This window comes from Mus caroli, unplaced genomic scaffold, assembly GCF_978045245.1.
Source record: "Mus caroli unplaced genomic scaffold, Mus_caroli_1 scaffold_5, whole genome shotgun sequence".
NCBI classification, from domain to species: domain Eukaryota; kingdom Metazoa; phylum Chordata; class Mammalia; order Rodentia; family Muridae; genus Mus; species Mus caroli.
Window position 1 is genome coordinate 30,889,256 of NW_028227260.1, and position 18,244 is coordinate 30,907,499.

Consider the following 18,244-nt stretch of genomic DNA (forward strand, 5'->3'; position numbering starts at 1 on the left):
TGAAATGGGAAAAGGCTTACTTACCCTCTGTCAGGTGGACTGGTGGGTAGTCTTGCAGTGTGACAGCCAACTATCTTGATCCTCACGCCAGCTGACTTCCAAGCAGGCCTTTCACCCTATGGGGCACGGATGTAGTTATACTGCCTTTCTGGGCTCAAGTCCAATCACATGCACCTCTGCTATTAACCGAGGCTGTACAAAAGGAAGACAGGAAATCCAATCAATAAAGGGAAGATGTGTTAAAACAAACCAACCAACCCTGCCTGCCCAAACTGACAGGCATGCCTTTGTGTACCATAGGGACGAGATAAGACATAGTCATTAATACAGATGTCATATTTGTTTTCTCCTGTGTTCTTTCAAGATGAAATATTCTCTACCATTCATACTGAAATGGATCTCACTCTAGAAGTGGGAGAGGAGGCATGAGGGAAGGAAGGTAACAAATTAGCTTGTATCTCCTATGAATCACAGTATAGATTTTCTGATAGAATCTCCCCATTAATCATCATATGGATTCCTTATTTAAATGTGCAGTTGTTTTCAATGGAATGAGTTATGTGGCACATCGTGTCTCAACATCTTATTAATTAAAAAAACAGTATCACTGGTTTGCCTGCTTCATAAAAATGGTTCCCTGAAGGAAATTCAGGCTTTCTGCCATCTTATGACCAGTACCGGAATTGCAGCCTGTTGGTGATAATATAAGCAGGGCAGTAACACAAGATCCGTTTTACGGGAGGATAGAAACTGCACTAGAAATTCAGGAGGATTTTTTTTTGGGGGGTGAAAATTCTTTATGATAAGCACTTAGAGCTAGGAATGTGGCTCAGTGTTAGAGTGTTTGCCTGGCACATTTAAGATCCTGGTTTGATTCCTAGTATCAAATAAGCATTTAAGAACATGAAAAGGTTTCTAGTACAGGGTAGAAATATGGTGATGTTTTCACCAAAACATTTCTGTTGATCCAGAAGCTTATTGAATTAAAATGATGCAAAATACATATACATATAAAAGTTAAGTACAACTTGAAACAAATGTCTACCATTAAGATTCTCTGTCTAGAATTTTGCTTACATAGATAGAAGAATGAATGCCCATTTCAAACCAGGGTCATGAAACCCACTCTAGAGCATGATTTGAACATAATTCTATATAAATAAGTGTTTTTCACAAGAGTTTGCATAAGTTATTAAATGAGGCTTGTCCCAAGTGTGTAATATTTTATTTGTATATTTCCCTGAAGATATCAAAAAACAATAAAAACTAATTACTACTTTAAAAATATAGACTAGAAAAGGCATCCCTGTTTAACTATACATGTATTTTTTAGATTTAGTTGCATACATTATAGTAACATACATATATTTAAATAGTACATGTAATTATTGTTCAATAATTTGCTCTCTTTACCATGTACTTGTTCCTCAGAAACTTTCAAAGTACGTCCTGTGGAGGCTAATGTTTTCTATTTACCAGATACATAATACTACAGAGCATGCATGTATCATACCATATAATATTCTTTAAACAGCTTACAGGAATAAACCAAATATTTTGTTTTATCTGTACACTTAGATGATGCAGAAAATGATTTTTGGCAACTAGAGCTCTACGCATGACTGAAATAATGAATTGCAAGGAGGAAACACACAGATTTATAATCGGAACAGCAACCATACTCCTTATTTGACCAGATCTAGGAAAATTTCCACTACTGGAAAAAATTAAGTATAGTTGTGGAAGCATATATGCATGTTTTTTGAATGTTTGTGTTTAAAGAAAATGGGTAGCTGTTTGAGCTTCATTTCTTTCATGGTTATACAAATAATCACAAGGCAAGGTATTCTTAGGATATTGAAATGGGTTAAACATTAAAAATATCAGCTTGATTACCCCAAAGTGCTGACTGCTAACAGAAGTTTCTGTCACATTTTTCCAAGCACACACATATACATGCATATATTATGTGCCCATGCCTTCACTCAGTTGCACATTTGAGCCCCTTCCTGTACTCATATGTATGTAACACGTCCAGACGTTTTCAGTGCATTCCAATTAGTAGATGCATGAATCCACTGTTGTGAAATACTTCTCTCAGCTTTATTTTTGTGTAAATGAATACATGTTTGAAACTTCATAGAATAACAGAACACCTCATAATATCAACAAGGTTTGCCAAGTTAGGAAATTAGCATGAACGGCCATGCTGCCCTGAAGCCTTAATTTAGAGGCTGTAATCTGATCACCCTTTCCCCTTTGTGGACTTCAAAAACCTTAGGAGATACAAAAGTTCCAGAGGATTCATGTCCTCAAAATGCTAGCAATTCTCTAAAAATCCCAAGCCGTTCGTTCCTTCCACCCCAAGATCATCCTTCCCCTTTCCTCATGTTTCGCCCAGAGCTCCGAGAAGTCTCTAGAAAATCAATTCAAGTCAGACATTACCTTGAAGCTTCTTGTCAGCTGCAGCCTAGTCAAATGCAGCTCCTCCCCCAAGGCTGGCTGGACAGAACTCCCAGGCACTGCTCAGAGAAGGCTCCGCCCCTACGGTGACGCAGAGCTGAAGGCCACTCCCTGAATCACAGGAGACACAATTGCCAAGAAAAACCGCTTGAGTGTTGAGACCTAGAAATGTTCCCCTTTAAAGAACTTTACAGTGCAATAGCAGCAAGGCTCTGTGTAATCCCATTCAAACCCTGGGGGTGGATGATTTCTTGAGGAGGTTGCAAAACACTTTATCTCATAGTAAGAAAACCCCAGTGTAAATAGTTCTTACATATTTTAACTAGCATTCTTTGCTATCCTATGTCTACAGGCGATTCTTTTCTTTTTACTAGTATGTCTTCATTGCTAAGTAATGGGCTTCATCCTGAACATCTTTATGCACATATCATGTGCTTTGCTCCTATTTCTATCCCATTGCCCTACCTTGTTCCCACTGTCCTCTGTAACCCCTTTCCTCTTTCTAAGCACAGCCCCTCACACTTGCACACACAGTATACCCACACCCCTCACGCTCCACTTAGAATAAGAACACAACAAAAGAAGAAAGCCGTATACCAAACTCCCAGATGATGACAGATGCAAAATTTCTAAAAAATAAAAACCACTTGCAAACCAAATATACTTATAGGTGCATGGAAATCCATGCTGGCCAACACCTTTTAAAATAGAATAAGAAAGATAATGATTAGGATTGCACAACAGCTTTACATTATTTTCAGTAAGATTTTTTTTAAACTTTCTGTGTCCAAAACATTGTACACCTCTACTGTGACTCAGTTCTTTTCTTAAATTCTTCAGGAAAGCTTCAGAGATTGCTTCGTACACATGTTTTATTTCTGACTAGAAGATGAAAAAATATTTCTTTGGAATTAAGCTAGCCATTTTTGTGTAGCCTAGACTATAACAGGAAGTTGCTTTTTTCTTGTACTTGCTGTTATGTTTCACACTTGGGAAATTCAATGCAGAGAGAATTTGTTTTTAATTTACAAGTCTTTTGTTCCTCAAAATATCTCTATGGTAATTTTAAATTAGAAAGCCAATTTAAGTATAATTATACTTAAACTACAGTTGATAATTTGAGAAGTGAGGTAGTTTGTTTGCCTCAGTATAACACATTATGACATTATTCATAGGGTATACATTTTAAATGTGTTTTTTTTTTTAAAATCACATTTATGTAATAAATACTAATAGACTAATAAAAGTCATCCCTAGGCTGGGATTTTGTTGGTGGCACTAATAAATAAATTACACAATGCTTGTGATATTCACAAATCTCACAGGTTCGTTCACTTCCCAAACATTTTTAAAGGAGGCCATCAAGTCACCAGAAAGAGGAGGGCCATTTGTTTCAGGTAGTCACTAAGGGACCCAAACTTCTTCCATCCTATGGCTTTACCATCTTCTTGGGCCTGACAATCCTTTGGTACATCATTTTTCTCTGGCTAGATATCTAAGAAAGAGGGGGGATGGACAGTCTTGTGGAGAGTTTTAAGGGCTATTTCTAGCAAATACCACCACTGGCCTCTGCCCTCTAACCAGAACTCAGGTGGGGAGTCCAAACTACAGTAGAGCCTAGGCATTGTTGTCTCCTCATGATTCAGGAGGAAAATGAAGTCTGGTGTAGCACTCTCTGCCACAGGAAGGTTTTTGTCTTTTATTTGTTTAACTGCTATCTGGGAAGCTTCTAAAGACAACACCACCAAAATGGGATAAACTGCTAGCCTGTGCTCAGTGCCCCACTTTCACTATTTTTTCTGTTCACTAGAAATTGGCCACAATAAAGAGATAGTTTGGCAAGCTATTATGAACTAAGAAGTGAACTAGAAAAATGATGTAACTCACTAGAAATGGAGATCGATGTAAGCCCCTAATTGGACTACCACATTCTGCTATCAACTTATGGAACAACTTATATCTTAGCTATATCTCTGTAATTCCCAGTCTGTCTTTAGAATAGCAGGACAAAAAAAGTTGATTTTTCTAATAACCAAAAAAAAAAAAAAAATCATTCTTACAGAATATTAACTATTTCATCTAAAGAGGATTCCTGGGCTAATGTATTTACATTACTTTATTTAAGTGAAGAGAATTATTTTATTATATACTTTATAATATTTTTCCTACTCATTTGAATGCCTAAGTACACATAAAATATAGTTATTATACTTCAAAACTACACTTTCCTGTCTATTTTTCATAGCATGCAAGTTAGCTAATCTTATACCAATTCCGTGGAATTTTTATCCACTTTACTCTTTTTCAGAAGGATAAGAAGAGTGATAACTATTAATGATAAATGTTAAAATTATACTGATGTTATTATTATGAAGTAGATTATTAAAATAACATATAATACCTATCATTTTTACATGCCTGGTAACTTACCATTAACCAGAGAATAACTCACTGCATTCTACATGAGCATTACTAATATTAATATTAAGGATACATGCCAGTGATTTCTTACCACATGCCAGGCAGTCTTGTTAATAAGGTTTTACATCTCCCTCAAAGTTCATGTTTTGGAAATTTAAATCCTTAGTGCATAAGTGTTGAGAGATGAGAGACCTTTATGAGTTGATTAAAACTCCAGCGAACCTATTAATACCAGATTGCAGTAGTGGTTTAGTCATTGTGGAAATGGGTTGAAGTAATAAAAAGGTGATGAACTTGGACCCTTCTCACTTTCTCTCTTGTTTGTTCTCTCACTATATGCTACTCTTTGTGACTTGTGACATAATAATAAGGCCCCTGGCAGATATGGTCCCTCAGTTCTTGGATGCTTCAGCCATCAGAACTGTGAGCTAAGTATCTGTCCATTTTGGAGAAATTTCTTGTTCTCAAGTACCCTGTTATAATAGCACAAATAGACTAAAGCAGTGAGCATTTTTGTCATTCTCATTTTGTAAATGAGGCATTAGAGAGATTAAGAAATGTTTACAAGAATGTTCACAGTGTACTTGGCACAAGGCATTTGGACCTAGGTACTCTGACTCCAGAGCTGATGTTTGTAATTACTAAGACACAGTGCAAATCCTTCAGTGTAAATAAAAAATGTTCAATACCTGTGTGTGGGATGAACAGCTGAGCAATATAATGAATCTTAAAGCATTATGTGTAGAGAGTCACTGAACTTAAAAGAAAAATATTGTACCTGATTCTGCATCTAGCTTGCTTCCTTCTTTTCCCCTCTACCTTTCTCTCCTACTTCTCCATTTCACTAAGACAGTCTCATATAACCATGGTAACACGTGATAATTCATCACCTTTGCCAAATTGAGCTAATTGCAAACAATGTATAGCCTACACACAAGGGAAAGATACTTCACAATATGGAAGTGGGCCACTTAGAACCTGGACACTATAACACTATAGGATTTAATATTTATGATACTTTCAAAATAACAGGAGAGTAATAGTGAAAAGATTAACATTGCTGATGTTCCAGAAGAGGGTGTAGCTATAAAATGATAGTTCAAGAAAACCATGTGGGAGGTGATGCAATACAGTCTTTAGATTGTGGGGTTGGTTAACCAGGAGTGGAACTGTTTGGGAAGGATTAGAAGGCATGGCCTTGTTGGAGGCAGTGTGTCAATGGGGACAGGCTTTGAGGTTCTCTCTCTCCCTTCTCTGTCTCTGTGTGTGCTTGTACAAGTGTGTGCACCTTATGGTGTATGCTGAGCATAGTTGCCTTCCATATGTCACTCAGACTCAAATTAGAGGTTATATACCAGGGAGTAAAGAAAGAATGCTAAGAAAGCTCTACTTTCAAAGTTCAGGTCCAAAGGTGCCTCCAAACATCGAGGTTACTCTGGGCAATACTTTCTGCCTCATCATGAAACTTGTACTTAGTACTTACAGCAGCTAAATGGGAAGAGCATGAAAAGAGACAATCTCCCTTTTGGTAGTACAAGTATATAGACTGATGAAATTTTAGGGTAAAGAATTGTGGAAAAAAAAATCGTGTAGTGCACCAGCCTCTACTTAAAAACCCAATAATGCAAGCCAGTAAGAATAAGGTGATAAAATACAAGGAATGACATCAAATATATTTTTGTGACACTGACATTTACCTGATACCAATAACACAATAAAAAGTACAGAAAACCACAGACTACTACTATCTCTTAAAAACATAGATGCAGAAATCCTCATTAAATGCTACTGCTCAAAGCAATGACAGAGATAAAAGATATTATCATGATCGAATGAAATTCATACTTTGGAATGTAAGGATTGTTCAACATTCCCAAATCCATCAATTTAGCTTACCACAGTAGAGAACTGAAAATGATGAAAAATCATAGTAACTGTGGCAGACAGAGCATCTACCAACATCTCACAGATAATCAGAATAGAAAAACTGAGCCCGCTGGGTGGTGGTGGCGCAGGCCTTTGATCCCAGCACTTGGGAGGCAGAGTCAGGCAGATTTCTGAGTTCGAGGCCAGCCTGGTCCACAAAGTGAGTTCCAGGACAGCCAGGGCTACACAGAGAAACCCTGTCTCAAAAAAAAAAGAAAAAAAAAAAAAAAAAAGAAAGAAAAAAAAAAAAAAAGAAGAACTGAGCCCATTATAAAACAAATCAGTCTTCCTCAATCAGATCACCAACATCTACAAAAGTCCTACAGTTAACATTATGTTTACATGGAATGTGTTTCTGCTAATACCAGGAACACCGTAAGAATATTTGCTTTTACTATTTCTAATCAACATTGGATTAGAGGCCCCAGTGAATAGAGTAAGAGCCGAAAGCCCAATTAAGTGTGTATGTCTTGGAAAGGCAAAAGTAAAACTGCAGTTTTGATAACATGAATGAACTCTAAAGAGAATTCTAAAGAATCAACCAATCTAGAGTTGACTGGATTTCTATACAACAAAGATTTAAAGCTTAAGTTTTAAAACTCCATGTATCATTTTATTTCAAAAATACAAGAAGCAGGGCTGGGAGACACTTTTGTTCACGAAGTACTTGCATTTGCAAGCACTAAGATCTGAATTGGATCCCCATGACCCATATTTTAAAAACCAGGTGTTGTGGTTTGTGTTTGTAATCCAGTACTTGGATGGCAGAGACAAATGGATTCCCCCAGAGCTTGCTGGCTAGCCACGCTTACCCATTTGGCAAGTTTCAGGTCAAGGAGAGACTCCATCTCAAAAAAAAAAAATCTAAGTGTTAACAAAAAGTGTGTTGGAAACTTTAATATACTGATACAAATAACATATAAATAAACAAGGATATATACCATATGAATTGACATAAATACTAATTTAGGGTATAACATTCTCCATACATATCTCTTGTCACTATAACTTAAATGAAAATTCCAGCAGGCTTTTTGTAGAAGTTGAAAGAATAACTCTAAAATATGTTTGGAGAAGTAGAGGAGCCAGAATGATACTGAAAAGGAAGTAGGTAGAAATGGCAGAAGACTCACATTATCTGAGTTCAAGACTATGATAATCAAGATTATATATTATTGATGTATGATTGACATATAGGTCAACAGATCACAAATAAACTAGTAAATATTGCCTACCAATTTTTGAATAGTTCTTTTCAATAAATGGTACTGGAACATTTTAAGCAAAGTTTTCTATCATGACCCCTTAGCTAAGTATATATAAAAAATCATTAAAAATACATCATGAGCCAGTTCTATAAAATCATATCTATATCTATAAAGCCAAATCTATAAAATATTAGGAGAATGTCTTTGAAATCTTGGATGAACCAAAGGTTTATTAAAAGACAAAGTTGAAAAAAATCATAAATCATAAAAATAGGAAAATTCAGCTTGAAAATTTCTTCAAAACGAAAATGAAAAAAATTTCAGAGTTGGAAAAAATATGTGCACAACATATACCTCTTACTGAGCTTGTATCCAGGATATATAAAATGTTCTTAGAATTTAGTAAGACTAACATCTCAACATAGATACACAATTTTTAGTTAAGGACATGAAAATATGTTTATCACCATTAGTAAATATATACAAGGGAAAGATAATGAGGTATCGTTAACACCTTTATAATAACAGCTGGTATCAAAGAGAAAAAAAACACTAACAGGAGAGATTCCAGACAATGATGCAGAGTAACGCACATATTGCAAAAATATCAAACATAACTTTAGAAACAGCCCAGAAGTTGTTAATGTAGTTAAGCATTCTTAATCCTTCAAAGCCAATAATTCCACTCTGAGGTATTTACTCAAGAGAAGAACGCCCCCCGTCCCCCGCCTCTGGCAAGGGTCTGCTTTGAATTCTTTAACTACTTTAATCATAATCATTAAAACCTGCAAATCTCTTGATGAATGGTTACACAAATCATAGAATATCCATATCATACAACACTCCTCAGCTGTATTAAGAAATAAACTACTTATACATGCAATACTTTTGCATGTATAAGTAGAATATCTATCTGTTGATCAATATAATGAAATTGTTAGATTCAAAAGATTACTTTGTGATTCCATGTACATGACACCCCAGGAAAAGAAAATCCACAGAAACAGAAATAAACTTGCTGACTGTCAGGAAGTGGGATAGAGACACTATATAGAATGCAATGAGGTCCGAATGTCCTATTTTGGAGATATTCCATTACCCAATTGTATTGTTTTTGCGACTAAGCTTGTTAAAGCTCATCAATATGTACAGTTAAAAAAGAAGAGTGAATTTAACTCTATGGAAAATATGCTTCAATAAATGTGAGTCTTCAAAGAGAGAGAACATCAACCAGCTAGAATATAACTCATAAAAACCAACTATATTTTACTCTGATAGTAACGGCAATACACAGAGTTTGAGTTTTTCTTTGGATTAATTGACTACCACAGAAGGTTGCGTGTGCCAAAAGTATGAATTAAAATATCCTTTTAAATATAGAGCAAGACCTATTGTCTATTAAATTATTTTAATTCCCTATACTAATTTATTACGGTGTTAATTTTTAAAGCATTTGGGTGGCCTTTGATGTGACTATGCAACTTCTCTTGTAAGAGTTCATGTCTTTGCTAGCTAGCTCTTCCATTGAGTTAGCAAAAGACAAATGTCAAAAAACTTGAAGATGCTACTATCCTATAGCTTATGAAACTTATTCTCTTTGGCACAGCTTTAATCATCCTGAAGGCCTTCCATGCCAGTCAAATATATACCTGTAAGGAGAGGGAAGAGAGAAGAAAGCACGGTAGGGTAAGAGAGTAGTCAAATTCTACAACTCAAGCTCGGAGAGCTGGTTTACTCATGTGTTCCCACTGAAAAGCAGCTTCATAACACAGAAGAGATAGCTTAGCTACAACATAAAGAGCAGTATTTTTGTGCATTAGGTTCATAAGAACAGGGGTTTTCTAGTTAAAATGTTCTCAAAGATCATTGTAAGGTCCAGGGGACATTGTTAAAGACACTGTTAAAATAATCTTAGACCTTCAATGGGCAGGTGGACTATTCTGTGACCCTTAAAACAGAGGTGCACAAGCCGGGTGGTGGTGGCGCATGCCTTTAATCCCAGCACTTGGGAGGCAGAGGCAGGTGGATTTCTGAGTTTGAGGCCAGCCTTGTCTACAGAGGGAGTTCCAGGACAGCCAGGGCGACACAGAGAAACCCCATCTCAAAACAAAAACAAAAAACAAAAAACAAAAACAAAACAAAAACAAAAACAAAAAAACCCACCACCACCAACAACAACAAAAAAACCACCACCAACAACAAAAAAACCAGAGGTGCATGTAACAGAGTATTCCAGTGTAGTATATCATTGTCAGGGAGAAAAAAAAACAACTCCATAATCTTTGGTCAAATGTATGTAGCATGACACAGATGCTTTAAAAAAAGAGAACAAAAACCCAATCAGTTCTGCATACTGTCACGACTATGAAAATCTAGAGAATGCCAATAGAGTATCTCTGAGTGAAGGGTGTGGATTGTGTAATGAGAAATCTTTTAAAGGATAAAATCCAAGAAAAGGAGACCAGGGCCTCACTACACATCATCATAACACATAAACAAAGAAAGCTCTATTATATGCCCAGACTATTAGACTGTGCTATTCTTCACTGAACAGACAGAAAGACCTGTCTAGAATCCATCACTGGAAACTTGAAGAAAAAGCAATGTGTTCCTCATAACACTTGCCATTCTCTGCGACATACATAGAAAGGAAATCTAGGCATGACCAAACTTATTCTTATCACCCTGATTCTAGTATTTTTTTGGTGAGGCCATAAGAGAGATGGTAGACCAAATAATTAGATACCAATTTTCCCAGGCAGGTGTTACAGCAAGGTCCTCTGAAATAATGTTTAAAGCATGAGTTTTGGAACCCAGTTCTAACTATACTAGCAGACTGAATGGGCAACTTGGACCACCTGATATGAAAGCATATTCCGAATCATCAATACCTTTTGGAGATCAGCAGCAGCCTAAATGAGCAACACCAGGTAGACACTGACCAGGAAGAAGGTGTTTAAAAAGTTAAAGTTCAGTATGAGCCACAGATGGTCTAAATATGGAAATGACTCATTAGTATCTAGGCAAGAAATCACCCAGTGAACCTTTGGTCACCCACAAGTCTTTAGGTCACAGTGGCTTATATTTGACTTCCTGGTTTTACCAAAGAAGCAATCATTGTAGAGGCCTCTCTACGTGCTTCTAAAAACTTACAATGAGCTTAAATAAAGGATATTATTTATCCTTAATAAATAAATAAATAAAGGGCCAGGGAACTATCTCAGTCAGTAATGTGCTTGCCATATGTGGAGACCTGAGCTTGTGCCTGCAATCGCAATTCTGGGAAGGTAGACAGGAAGATCCCTGGAGCTAGCCAGTCTCGCCAAGTCAAGGGAACTCCAGACTCAGTAAGATACTCCAGACCTCAAAAAAATGTGAGTAGTGTATAAATATACACACAAGCATGTGCCATCCCCATGAACATATACATAAGCCAATAAAAAAAGCTTGAGTAAGTGACTTGAATGTACGAAACTAGAAGATAGTGGTTTTAAAAAGAGTTGGGGGAGGGTGGAGGACTGTTTTAGCAGTTTATAATGCCTCCTGCTCTTTCAGCTAATCTGAGTTCATTTTCCCAGCACAATATCAGGAAGCTCACAACTGCCTACAACTCCAGCTCTAGGTAATCCAACATCCCTTTTTTGGCTTCCATGGACACGGACACACACACACACACACACACACACACACACACACACCCACACACACGCACAAATAAATCTTTTAAAAATAAAGAAAAAATTATAGGCACTAGGTCAAGACTTAAGCCAGTGGCTAGGAAGATTATTTAAACTATTTTACAAAGGTACTTTTCTAATGTGCTAGGACCTAGGCCTCATTGCAGCCACTGTATGAAGGGAATGAGTATGTGTGCTGCTGACAAATGGGAGACAGGCAAGGGGCGCAGGGAGTCCATCAGGGATACCATTTCCGTGATTACTTTGGTAGTCTTGCAGCTTTCACAGTTTAGTCTAGGGATTGCTCTTTTAACTTGGGTAAATTGCCAGAGCTCTTTTATCTACCCATATCAGCCAGATAGAATTCAGGGTCTGTGTCTCCTCCCGCTGGCCCAGATAACATAGTAAACTATCATTAAGAGGATGACAGTCAGAGGTTTGGAATGACTGACATAGCTACTAATTGTCAGGATGCTTTCCAAGGTTTTCTTGTGAGTCATATGGTTGGCTTGGACACGACAGACTTCCAAAAGTAGCTATCATTGTGAATATTTTTCTAATGTCATTGTAGAGTTTTAACATACATTTTCCTCTTACAGTCACATTCAAAGGAACTCATTAGACCTAGAAACCATCACAGTTAAACCACATTTGAGTTGTTGTGTGGACATACTAGGATAAACATAAATACATACATACATACAGACAGACAGACAGGCAGACAGATACACACACACACACACACACACACACACACACACACACACACACTGCCCCCTCTCTCACTCCAGAATCACTAGTAGAGATGGCTGTGGTTCCATATAATTCCAGCAGTAAGGAAGCAGAGTCAGGCAGAGGGCTGTAAATTCTAGACCAATCTAGTCTACACAGCCAGTATCAAGGCTGGCCTGGACTATAGGTTGAGACCTTATCTCAAAAAAACAAACCACAGGGGGCTGGAGGAATGGTTAAATGCACTGGCTGTTTTCTTCAGAGGTCCTGGGCTTGAATCCCAGCAGCCACATGGTGGTTCACAAACCATTTCTAACTCCTGTGCCAGGGGCTCATCACCTTCCTTTGTCTTCAAGGGTATTACACATAGGTGTCACACAGACAAACCCTCCCCCCACACACAAAATAAACAAGGGAGCAAACAAACAAAAGGAGCACTGGCAACTGTGCTCTGCCCCAAACAGTTTCCTGTCATGACCACATGACTGGAAGTTGTCTTGATTCTCACTCCAGCTGAGTTCCAGTGGAGCCTTTACTCTGCTGGACACATCTGCATTTGCACTGACATTTTTTTTGGGGGGGTGGGGGAGCTCAAAATGGATCACAGGACACTGCCTACATCACTTGCAAATGTGATATTAACTGAGGCTGTGCCAAAAGGGAAACAGCACTTTGAGTAATTTGAAAGCTGTGGCTCACTGCTGCTACCCTGCATCGACAAGAAAGTTGAGTGGTACTACACAGTAGTCCAAGCCTAGGAAAAGAAACAGATTCAAAGCATAACTCCTACTGAGGGCCAGTGTTTTCTGAAGCAGAATAAAGTTGAAGAAACTCAAATCAAATCATTGGCCGCAGAGAACCACCTGTACTTCTTTCTTTCCCAGCATTACAACGTGTGCTTTTTCATTTGCTATGTCATGGCTACCGAACCAGAAACAAAAGAAACCCTACTTCGACTCTTCAACTTCCTATGTTTTTCACATGAACTGTTTTATGAAATGAAGGGCTTGGACCCTCTGTCACGTGACCTGTGGTGGTTTGGGCCTGTGATCCAGCTGTCTTGCTTCTCACTCCAGCTGCTTTCCCAGCAGAGCCTTGACTCTGCTGGGCACTTCTGCCATTGCACAGGCTTTCTCGTGCTCACATGGACCACAGGTGCACTGCTCATGCCACTTGCAAATGTGGTATTAGCTGAGGTGGTGCCAAAAAGGAGCATAGAATCAAACTCATAAAATGGATAAAATGTGTAAATAAAATTCCCTGTCAAGACTGTTGTAGGCATGCCATTTTGCTAGCAGAAAATGACCAGGCAGAGACAGAAGAGAACAGAAATAACTATGAGCCAGACCATATGACCTCCATTTGAAATGTTTAAGAGTCCTCACATCAGTCTTCGATGGGGCTTTGTCTTCCTCACACACAAAGAGGTTTTCAAATGAATTCCCATTACATACTACATGCTGCCTTGCACTTTAATAATACAAAATGTGTTTCCCTGTTTTCTTTGCTCACTTCATAAAAACACTTGTCTGGAGAAGAACTAAGCTATCTGGCAAGCGCCATCTTGTGTCCAGAAGCAGAACTGTCACTACCATGTCCTTGTGAGAAGGGTGGGAACTACATCTTGCCAGCCAGCAGCTTTCTTCAAGCTTCTAGAATATACCAGGCTGAAAATCAGAGCTTTGTTATACATTGCACAAAAGGTGGAATCCAAATGTCTCTACCTACAAAAGTCTTTACTATAGATAAATGTCATGTCTACTGAGAATATCAAATATGGGGAAGCTACAAAAAGTATAATTTTGGAAAGATTAACTCTACTAATAATTGCCTATAGAGTGTATATATTCATATATATACACACAAATACATAGCATTAGAAAACAACTTTTTTGTTTGTTTTGGCTCTTTTAATCAGGGGGCTATTCTGCAACCCAGGCTGATCTGCATATCACATGCTAACTTTAAAACTCAAGGCAATCCTCTTGACTTAGGCTCTTGACTGCTGGGATTACAGATACAAGACACCATACCTGGCAGCCAGTTTGGTTCATTATAATGTATTGTTTTAAATTCTATCCCCTGCCCCAACTTTGAAGCATGTTATTCCAAGTTTTTTTTCAATATTAGTGCAAAGTGACTAAATGCAAATTAAAGATTATTTTAAGTCCAGCACGTTTGTTCATGCCTACATTCTCATCATTCAATAGGCTGAGGCAAGAGGACTGTCAAAAAGGCAGCCTAGAACTCCATAGTTCCAGGGAAGCCTGGTCTATAGAGAGCCTGTCTCAAAACAAAACAGAACAAAACAAACAAACAGGGGCTACTTTAAAACAGAGATGGTAAGACTGCTTCTACCCCATCACATACAAATTCCATTAGAAGATCACCACCACCCCCTTTTTTTCCTGATTTGCTGACACACACTTTGTTAATCATAGTTTTTCTCTTTAAATAACTTAAAACACTGAAGCCATTCTAAACTTACTTTCTTCCACCGACTTGAACTTTGGAGACAGCTTGTCAAAGCACAACAGCTTCAGACCTTTATTTGGCAGTATTGGGACATTCCATAGGATTGAAGTATCGTGCTGCAGAACACTTTTAAAACTGCTTAGAGAGTTAAACCAAGTCCCCTAGCTCACTTTTAAACTGAGATAACACAGAAAAAAAAAAAAAAAGAAAAGAATGGTTCTTCTGGTCCACTGCTCTCTCTACCTGTGGCCTGAGAGGCGCCCTCACAAGCAGGATACACACAGGGCTGTAGTCTACACAACTTGGCTCCTTGCTTGACTGGGTCCAGAAAAAAAATCCTCTCTCAGCAAAAGGAAAGGGTTATGAGAGCACGTATCTCTGTGTGGACTTGTGTGTGTGTGTGTGTGTGTGTGTGTGTGTATGCGTGCGCGCACGAGTGTGTTTGAAATAAAATAGTCTGCTATCTCAGCATCATTTTGCTTTTCTCATTATAAAAATTATCAGGGAATAAAGCAATTCTGAAAATGCTGAAAGCAGTTAAAATAAAAAGGAAAGGTTATGTCTCACTTCTGCCACCACCAACTACACCCAAACAGTGGGAGACACAAGGAGTCTAGTTTCCCGCCCCCGCCCCCAGTCAGGAAAACACGCATTTTTTTTTTTTACAAGTGATATCACTCAACAGCGTATCTAAATCTCCTTCGAAGCCCATGTATCTTTCTATTTCATTCATTTTATGTTTGCGTTTTCTGCCAGTTTTTTTGGCAGAATGCAAATGTTTAAAACAAAATCCGATTTAAAAAAAAAAAAAAAACTGTACCGGAGACAAAAACATGGAATGCCACGTAAGAAAATGAACATGAACGGCATGCCTCACTGAAGTCTTATTTTAGAAGCTGCAATCTGATCACCTCTCCCCCACACTACGGACTTTCAAATTATCCGAAAACCCCAAATTCCAGAAGATTAATTCCACCCGAGTTAGGACAGATCTATCAAAACATTATTGCATTCCCACCTCTCCCCGGCAATAATCTCTATTTTCTTTTTCCACCTTCCCACCGAAGCGCGACGAAATTGCCAGAAAATAACGGGCTTTAAGACAGCCATTACCTCCTAGCTCCTAGTCTGCTGCTGCCGCCTGGAGAAGTGCAGCCCCTCCCCCAGGATGAGCGCTGCTGCGCGCTTCCCACAAGCAGGCATAAGCTCCACCCCTTCTCATGCTGGGGGCTGCAGGGAAGAGCCCCTCGGGGAGGGGCGAAAGCCACCAGCTCCAACTCAGACTTGTTTCAGTCTGAAAAAAAGCACCGTGCCTTTTTTTTTTTTTTTTTTTCCAAACTGGAAAGCAGAAAAGGCAACATGTGTCCTTTACTTTGCAGTCAGAGCGCCAGGGTGGACGATCCCCTCCCCGAAAACACTGCAGAAATGCCTTTAACATAAACTAAAGACCTACAGAAGAATAGCTTTTTGCAACACATAAATGTTTTGTTTTGTTATTCTGCCATTTTATTTCTGCAAACTAAATTAAGATCCAGCGGCTCAAAATGTCTTTAAAATATTTGCCATGCCCTTCTTCGTGATTGAGGTGAATTAATAATACCTTATTTGGGGGAAAATTAAGTCTTTGAAAGATTAATTTTCCTGGTCCTGAGGTTATATGCTTCCCCCACCACTTGCTGTGGTGTGTGTGTGTGAATGTGTGTACTGTTTATGAGTGCGTGCGTATGAGTGTGTGTGGGGCGCGTGTGTTTGTGTGTGTGTGAATGTGTTGTTTATGTGTGTGTGTATATGAGTGTGTGTGGGGCACGTGTGTGTGTATGTGTTTGTGATTGTGAGAATGTGTTGTTTATGTGTGTGTATGTATGTGTTTGTGTGGGGTATGTGTGTGAGAGAATGTGTTGTTTATGTGTGTGCATGAGTGTGTGTGGTGTATATGACAGTGTGTGGGTATAATCAAGTCTTATTCATCCTTCTAAAACTTTCACACATTTTACTCATTTCTAAATATGAAACACTAATTAAACTCTTTAAAGAATGTGTATGTAAATATACTGAAATTAGGGAGGAAAAACTTGTAGTAAAAAACACTAAGCCAAAATGGGAAAACTTGACAAACTTAGTATAACTGTTTTCAAGCAAAAACATCTCTGTTCTAAAGGTGGGTGTGGTGCCTTGCACGTATAATCCCAGCACTTGGGAAACTGAGGCAGGAACGGGGCGGGGGTGAGGGTTGAAGGGAGCTTAGGCTACAGAGTGAAAATATGGACTAGAGAGTGAGCACCTACCTCAAAAAAAAAACTATCAAAATCCACTGAAAAATAAAAATTAAAATTAAATAAAATGTCAAGGCAGCCTAAAGTTGCTCTTACATGTTAATTAAAAATAAACAGCAGAATCAAAATAAATGGGAAAGGACAGAAGGACATGAGTAGGTTATGAAATTCTAAGGGAACGCTCTGCTTCCTTGTAAGCAGGTTCGTGCAGAACAGCTCTAAATATCTGTCTGTAGACTGCTAAAAGCCCCAAACCTATTTGGGAGTAGTTACTTAAATGTGGTGCTTTGTTATAAGACCCACTTGACTTTTACAATTATCAGTGTTCTGCAATTTACCATTGAACTATAGCTTACTCTTTGGCCTCCTTGTGCAACTCCATTTTCTATCAAGCTATTCAGTGGAGCCCCTTAAAACCCAAACACTCAAAATAAAAACAGCACCATATGAAAGATACCCACTTACTTTAGTCATCAAAGAGATGCAAATGTAACTAAGACCAAAACTTCACTTTTTAAAGCTCAGTTTGACTGAAAAGCAGCAAAGAAATTACAAAATCAACAATTGGTAAGATTGCAAGGTAATAGAAAGTCAGTCCTGTATAAACCCAGGAAAGGGACAAGAAAAAAAAAGGGGGGAAAGCCAAAGCAGGTCTGTCTGCCTACACTATGTGCCCTCTCCCCCATCACCATCCATGGCCTGTTTGCTAGGATGCAAGGTGATGTTTACTCTCAGATTATGCGGAAACCAGTGAACTGTTCGAAACTAAGTGAGGTTCAACATCACAGCCCTGGTGCTGAAGACACTGGCAAGCTGCTAGCAACCCTAGTATTTGCTACACTCATCCACATCCTTTTTCCCTCTTAGCATATTTTGGTGCACGATACCTTTGTGCTGACCAGAACTGGCATAAGGTTACAACATCCTCCTAACCATTCAGTCATTAAGACATGTCTTTCTTTTTTTTTTTTTTTTGGTTTTTTTTTTTTTTTTTTTTGGTTTTTCGAGACAGGGTTTCTCTGTATAGCCCTGGCTGTCCTGGAACTCACTTTGTAGACCAGGCTGGCCT

The 18,244-nt window shown here is 38.3% G+C and overlaps 1 protein-coding gene across 3 annotated transcripts in view; it reads right to left on the reverse strand.

Annotated features, from left to right (window-relative positions):
* The window catches only part of Pwwp3b (PWWP domain containing 3B), a 28,016-nt gene that overhangs the window by 4,442 nt on the left and 5,330 nt on the right, over positions 1 to 18,244 (reverse strand). Inside the window, exons 1-3 of one of the 3 annotated variants that reach the window (XM_029473691.2) lie at positions 16,016 to 16,057; positions 2,446 to 2,574; positions 25 to 192 (exon numbers count right to left, since the gene is read on the reverse strand). The gene's annotated coding sequence lies outside the window, so the exon portion shown is untranslated. Of the gene's footprint in view, positions 1 to 24; positions 193 to 2,445; positions 2,575 to 14,915; positions 15,026 to 16,015; positions 16,058 to 18,244 lie in introns of those variants that run through there. The other 2 variants (XM_029473690.2, XM_021153987.3) reach the window with 2 other exon arrangements.